Source organism: Empidonax traillii, unplaced genomic scaffold (assembly GCF_003031625.1).
Source record: "Empidonax traillii isolate 1590-97213 ecotype Southwest subspecies unplaced genomic scaffold, ASM303162v1 scaffold1023:size207325, whole genome shotgun sequence".
Taxonomy (NCBI): Eukaryota; Metazoa; Chordata; class Aves; order Passeriformes; family Tyrannidae; genus Empidonax; species Empidonax traillii.
In genome coordinates, this window is record NW_020956216.1 from 142,953 (window position 1) to 149,646 (window position 6,694).

Below are 6,694 nucleotides of genomic sequence, written 5' to 3' on the forward strand. Positions count from 1 at the left end.
AATACTCACTTGCACAGCATTTCCACTTACGAATGTTAGCGCTGCTGAACGCAGATAAAATCCACACAACATCCTCTGGGTTTTCTGTCTGAAATATCGTGCCTTAGGTACAGTGAATGTGTCAGGCACCATGAGACTCAGAACAGTGTCAGATGCCTGGAAAAACTACTGTAGGTACTCTACTCCATGTATGGTATCCTCAGCTCTCATCTCCAAAAGTAGCCAAACACAGCTGGCTGTGCCTTTCTCAGGAGTTTCCATTAAAAACCTGCATAAATAACCATCTGCTTTACTCACTGTCTGTGAGTAAAGAAGACACATATCAATCTTTTTTTTTTGTTTTTTGATTAAAAGGAACAATAAGCCAGGAAGAAGAATTCTTCAAGAGATCTGTTGCAAAATAAGCATCAAGAAAAAGGAACTGAACAGATTTTTTTTTTTTCCCCCCTCCCTGCGCAGTGGAAATAACAGCTTTAGACACAGCCTGTTGAATGGAAACACAGCAGACACAAAAGGAGAATTGCTACCACAAGCTGCTTCTGGCAAGTACATGCAGGAACCAGAGAAAGGAGAAGGCCTAACCCAAGAGAGAGATGACAGAAAAGAGCCACTGGCAAGAAGGATTAATTAGAACAAGGGCTAGAAGGGCAATGTCACATATAAAGTTGAATGTAAAGAAAAGGTAACTGCCTAATGGAAAGGTTCTTTAACAGGCAGATGGAGAAAAGACAAATTATACACGGTAAAGCCACTGATGTCCCAGCTCCACTTTTGATTAGTCTCCAACGAGACCCTGGGGTGCAAGTCAGGTCAGCAGTGCTGGAGGTCAACCTGTTGAATTATCTGTTCCACAGAGGCTCAGACAGGTATCTGTTACCTCACTTCTGCACTGCACCAGCCCCAGGGGTTCCAACCTAAGCATCACAGGCTCCAGTACCAACAGAGCAGAAACTAAAGAGTGGGGGGCATTTGGAATAAAGTCTCTGATTGCTGTTCCCCTGCCCTGACTCCTGGTTGTCACAGCAACTTGTCCCTTAAGTGGCCTCGATGCCACTGCCCCAGTGATTGTGAGTAACACCCCTGGGTTTGTGGTGACTCAATAAAATGCCCCCTCGTGGTGACCACTGCGATTTCCTGACAGGGCACCCAAATTCTGCCTTCCCAGCACACCTCACTGCGTCTGCCCCTCACACTCTTGTGGCTTCCTGCCTCTTCCAGAACAGGAGGGTAAAGATTTTCATGTGCAAAGCAGGGGGCTAAGTCTCTGTGTGGTATCCTGAGCTCGTCTCTAAAAGTAGCCAAAGACAGCTGACTGTGCCTTTCCCAGGAGCTTCCATTAAAAGGAAACCTGCACAAACAACCATCTGCATAACAGAAATTAAACGGAGACCAAAGTTCCCACTTGAATTTGCAAAGTATTTCTGTCAATCTACATAATCATTTGCTTTTTTTAAAGTAAAATAATCAAAGAAGCCGAATTTATAGGTTTAAAGAAGTTAGTGACTTTTTAAAAATAATTCAGTCTTTTCAGCTATTTCAGTTTTCCTTACCACCTTCCCTTACCCTGCAACAGCAAAATCAAATGAGTAAACCAATCCAGATTTAACAGTATCTCAAAGCTTTCGAGGCAGTAGAGACTCATAGTTCAGTCAGAGACCCCAGATCTGTTCCCAAGGGCACAGATGCTGCATAGTGAATTCTATATCTGGCTGATTCCAGGAGCCTGGGCGGTGGTACTGGCAAAGACACTTGCCTAAAGTACAGGGAGCTACCACACCTCATTAGTATTCATTATGGTCCACACCCACCCCTGAACAGCCTGCAGAGAGACTGCTGCAATTCTGAAATTGGCACCGAGACTTGATTCACATCCAGATACTTTCACTGCCCCAAGTCTTTCAAGCTTACCTGGCCCACCAAGTGAAAGTACAGGTGCCAGGAGAAAGGTCTTGGTGCAAGAAAAAAAACTTTAATTCCAGCTTTCCCGCATTGTTTCTTTAACTGCAGCTTTCTTTTCCCCAGCGTTAGACACTTAAGGTTCAGCTGGACAAGATGCTGCTGCTAATTCACTGTCCCCAAGAGTGGGCAATGTCTGTGCTCTTGGGGTGCAAAAAGCCCATTAGGAAATAAATCTTAAATAACAACATTGTCACTTCAAAAATCCACATCATTTAACTGCCGGAATTTTTTAAAACTAGAATCCATATTCCTTTTGTGCATCTTAATTACACATGATATTGTTTCTGCCTCCTGAATATGCATCTTAGAGCTTCAATGTCAACATAAAGACTGGTCCAGCTCTGCAATTACAGCACTTCTGCTTCTGCAAATATTCCCATGACCTACATCACAGAAAGAAAAAACTCTGGCAGGTGACCCAGTTACTACAGACTTGGTCAGTTCAGGACTTCACACTTGCAACACAGTTAAAACCTTATTTGCAAAACAGCACTGCTGTAACTGGTCAAGGGGAAACCATGTGACCTGGCATGTTTTTAATTGTAACGTAGACAGAAGGTTTAATTTACATAGCCTAGGACTAACTTCTACTTCTGTTCTGATGCCAGAGGACACCAGAAATGTAGGAAGTGAACACAGGAGAAAAAAAAAAAAAAAAAAGAAAGCCAGCTGCTTGGATAATTTACTCAGACAATTACTGTCTCATCATTACCAGCCCTGCTTGGAAGAATGTTTACTAGTGCCCCTAGAAGAAGAATGGAAAAATAAAATTAAATATATAGCTGGATGGAACCACAGAATAAATTATATTTAGCATAGCAATTACAGTTTCTCCCAGACTATATGCATGATGAACAACCTATATTTGTGTGGTCAACAACCCTGCCTCGTAAACGTCCCTGTAATTAATTTGAAATAACAAAATCCTGGAGTAAATAAACATAGTGTTATTTTTGCTCCCCTCAACAGAGTGTTTGGCTCCTTAACTATACACAGACACTTGATTCACCTCAACTGATGAAGCAGAAGTCTCCAGCCAGGAAAGCAGAGCAGGACTCAGGTGTGCCAGGGATGAAGGTGGTGACAAGAACCTCCTGAAATAATAAAAAAACCCAAATTGATTATGGCTTATGAAAACAATACGCAACAAAACAGCCACTGCTTAACTAAAGGTTACTAAAGGGTTGGTTTTTTCCACTCCTTAACAGCAACCATAGCCATTCTATGCTCTAGCAATCCTGTCCACTTCTCTTTTGCAATATCCTCCCCCTTCATAAGTCTCTAACCCACAATTCTTTCAACTTTTGCAAAAGATCCTGGCTGTCTTCCAAGCCAGAGCTTCCCAGTGCCTTGTGCACAGCACTGCTTTACGAACAGATGTTTGGTATCTCCATAAATTCCTGTCCTGGCCCAGTGAGATGGAGAGGAGCCACAATTCTCTGTGGCTGCCTTTCCGAGGGTGTCTCCATCTTGGCTCGTAACACGCTGAGGCAGAGACTGAACGACAGTTTTATTTGGGAAATCTGGGAAAATTCACGCTCCTAAAGCTGAAGGAAGGGATGGGGTACGTCAGCTTCCCTCAGCTGAGTGTTTCATCCACCTTGATGTGAGGGGATTTAAGCAACTCATGAAGCAACAGCACATTCTGGGGTGCTGGAGTGATGCTCCTCGTGTGTGCTCACTGCACTGAACAAGCTTTGATTCCAGGAATAAGTTCATTAAATTTTGGGGTCAGGCAGTAACACATTCATAGCACTACAGTTCAGAGCCAAGAACCCAATCACACCCCTCACTTACAGGCAAGGCTTCCACTCGAGCTGACTGTAATTTTGTCTGAGTGATAAAAGTCCACAGCCCTGCAAACAGAATATTCATTTAGGTATTGCAAGGGAGATGGCTTTGAGAAACTTGCTGTAAACTCTGTCATTCACTCAGAAAAATATAACAATATACCAGCTCACACACATCACACTCATTTTTGTTAAAATAAGGACATACATTTAGTATTCATTTATTTTCTTTTAGAGATGAGGAGTAATTCCTTAGGAAATATGTCACTGTGTTTTTTTTTTACAGTTCTACTATTGGGAATTATTAGGATTTCTCCTTACTAACCTCACTCTTTCCCACAGCAGTAAGACACAAGAACTTACCTAGCAGCACTTAGTAAGGTGTTAACTTGGATCTGACAGTCCCATGGCACTGCCTGTTGTGCTAAAATTCTTAGTGGGACTTTTCTGTGGAGAAACAAAAATAAGCAAGAAACAGATTTTTGATTTTTTTTTTTTTCTTCTTAAGTCAAGGTCTGAAAAAAAAAGCTGTTTAATTTGCAAGCTTATAAAAAACCAATAAGAATAGCGGGCTAACGCAAATAGAGTGGCTTAAACCTAAAAAATAAAAAATTCAGTAGTTGGTGTCAGTTTTAGTCTCTAGAAGTAGTTACCAGAGTCCTTTTAATAGTCCTTAGCCAGATACAGTAACTGTTTTAGATTGGGAATCCCCACTGCAGACACAGACAACCTGACTAAAGAAAAAGGGTCAAACAGCACAATCTCACACATTCAGGGAACTTGGCTTCAGTTTCTGCTTATTAGCCACAAAATTTCTGTCTGACCCTTCATAAATCTCTATGCCTCAGATTCCTCATCTGTTAACGCAGATTTCAAAAAAAAAACCAAAACCACAACTTCTCAGATAAATTATAAAGAATTATTAAGTGTTAAAAAAGATTTTGACATGGTGTAAGGGAAAGTCTTGGAAAAAAAAAAAGGAACTTTTGGACGGCACTCTCCTTCATCCTCTGTCCAATTATTTTGGATAAGAAGTCACCTGAAACGCTGGTGTGAGTGGCACCCATTACTTAACAAATAGATCATCATCCCACGGTTTGTTTGTCAACAAAAGCTCTTAAGTAGCTGAAAACCCAAACAATGTCAGCTAAACAAATTGACTGAGAACAGACTGAAGTTCACATAGAAGCAGGAGCTGATGAGATCAGGTCTTGCTTAGAAGTCACAGAGAACCTGTGGTTAGTTTGTACTCCGTAGCCTTAAACTTTTCTAAGTAGTGGCTTTGCTTTTGTTTGACGTTTTCAGACCTTTGCAGGAGGACACACAAAAGTGCAGCAGGGTTTCCCCACTGACATCACAGCCACTGAAATCATGAGTGACCTTTAAGGCTGTACATGATTTGAGTTTGAACCTACAAACCTCTATCTGAGTTGCTCCAGAGTTGGGCTTCTGGACAATCCATCTCAGTTGACTAGTTACTGAAAGGCAAACTCAAAATAATCTGAAAAAAGCAGAGTCTGGAGAAAATTGAGGTATTACCTTGACTGAGTTTTCCCCACCTGAAGTCACAATATGGGAAAGAAAATTAACACGCCGTTGATTACTCATTTCTGTAAGAGGAACATTATTTAATGAAATTATTGATAATTTTTTTTTTAATGAACCAGACATTTACTCTGGATGACAGCAAACATCTCTGTTCTTGCACAACTTACCATTTGGTGTAAGTCAGGATTTATTTAGTGGGTGAACAGGGGAACAGAAACAGGGGATTCCCTGGCCTTCTCATTCCTCCTACTTCACTGTTTGCAACATCGTCATTTTCCTCAAAATACAATTCCCAGGGGGTGTATTTTTGTCCCACTTGATTTTAACTGAATTACTGCAAACCTATTGCTCTAGAAAAAAATACCGTTCCCACGATCTTCCTTGTTGTTGTTGATTTGACAACATTGGGTGGCTTATCTTTGGGGTAAATGCTCTGAACAAAAGCTACACTGGGTTGCTTTTCAGAAAAAGTACAGTATTGGTTAAAGACCCGTAAAACCACTCCAAATGAGTGGAGAAAATGAACACGTGCTACACCATCCAGGCAAAACCAGAAGTGAATGTGATGACCAGCTACAGGCCTTGCAAGAAATACTTGAGGACTTCTGGTTTCATAAACTCAGTTCAGAACCAGGACCAGCCTTCCGTTTCCTGACAGTCTCATGCCTGTTTCGTTTTGGAAAACAGAAAATGTATAGGGTTCAAATAGCTGGCACTTCTTTAGCTCAGCAATCAGAAATCTCTGTTGTAGTGCTCACTAAAGGCAGGGTTACGTCCTCCTGCTGAAGGAGTGGGAGAAGTTGTACATAATAAAAATGTAAATTCAGCACCGAGTACATAAGAAAGGGAAAAACAATCTGACAAAAAACTCACAACAAACATCATTCCAGAGCAGTGCTGAAGGCGTAGGGTCAAGCACTTACACATCAAGCGATTCACTGAACCTCAGCTTTTCTTCTTCTCATGCAAGCACTGAGACAGAATGTGTGTGATAACTCTCTGTTCTGGCAAAGAGGCCACACTGGAAAAACAGAGCAGAAATTAAAACTCAAACTGCACGGACAAAAGCAATTCTAGTGTGTTCCAGCTTTGGCACCTCCTTGCTACAGCATTACCTCTCGTTTTATTTTTATCACATTACCATCAACACACTTTGTTGGTCATGGCTAGTCAACGCTTCCTGTTTTAAGGTCACATTTTTAGTTACTCCCAGTTTGCCAAAACCTTTTCTTTGGAGAACATTTGATTTTTTTAGGAAAAACAGAACAAATATGACTCAGTCATTTCTAAGAACGATCATGGGGAACGTATGTTTTAATTACATTCAAAGAATTCTTAAAACAACTTTTAAGAAATTTCTGCAAATTTTAAAAACAGGGACATGAAATTTAGCAAGG

The 6,694-nt window shown here is 41.1% G+C and overlaps 1 protein-coding gene across 2 annotated transcripts in view; it reads right to left on the reverse strand.

Moving 5' to 3' along the window:
• Positions 1 to 4,202, reverse strand: part of REL (REL proto-oncogene, NF-kB subunit) — a 39,531-nt gene extending 35,329 nt beyond the window's left edge. The window contains exons 1-3 of one of the 2 annotated variants that reach the window (XM_027904240.1): positions 4,113 to 4,202; positions 3,757 to 3,815; positions 2,969 to 3,053 (exon numbers count right to left, since the gene is read on the reverse strand). The gene's annotated coding sequence lies outside the window, so the exon portion shown is untranslated. Of the gene's footprint in view, positions 1 to 2,968; positions 3,054 to 3,756; positions 3,854 to 4,112 lie in introns of those variants that run through there. The other variant, XM_027904239.1, reaches the window with a different exon arrangement.
• Positions 4,203 to 6,694: the final 2,492 nt, after the last annotated feature.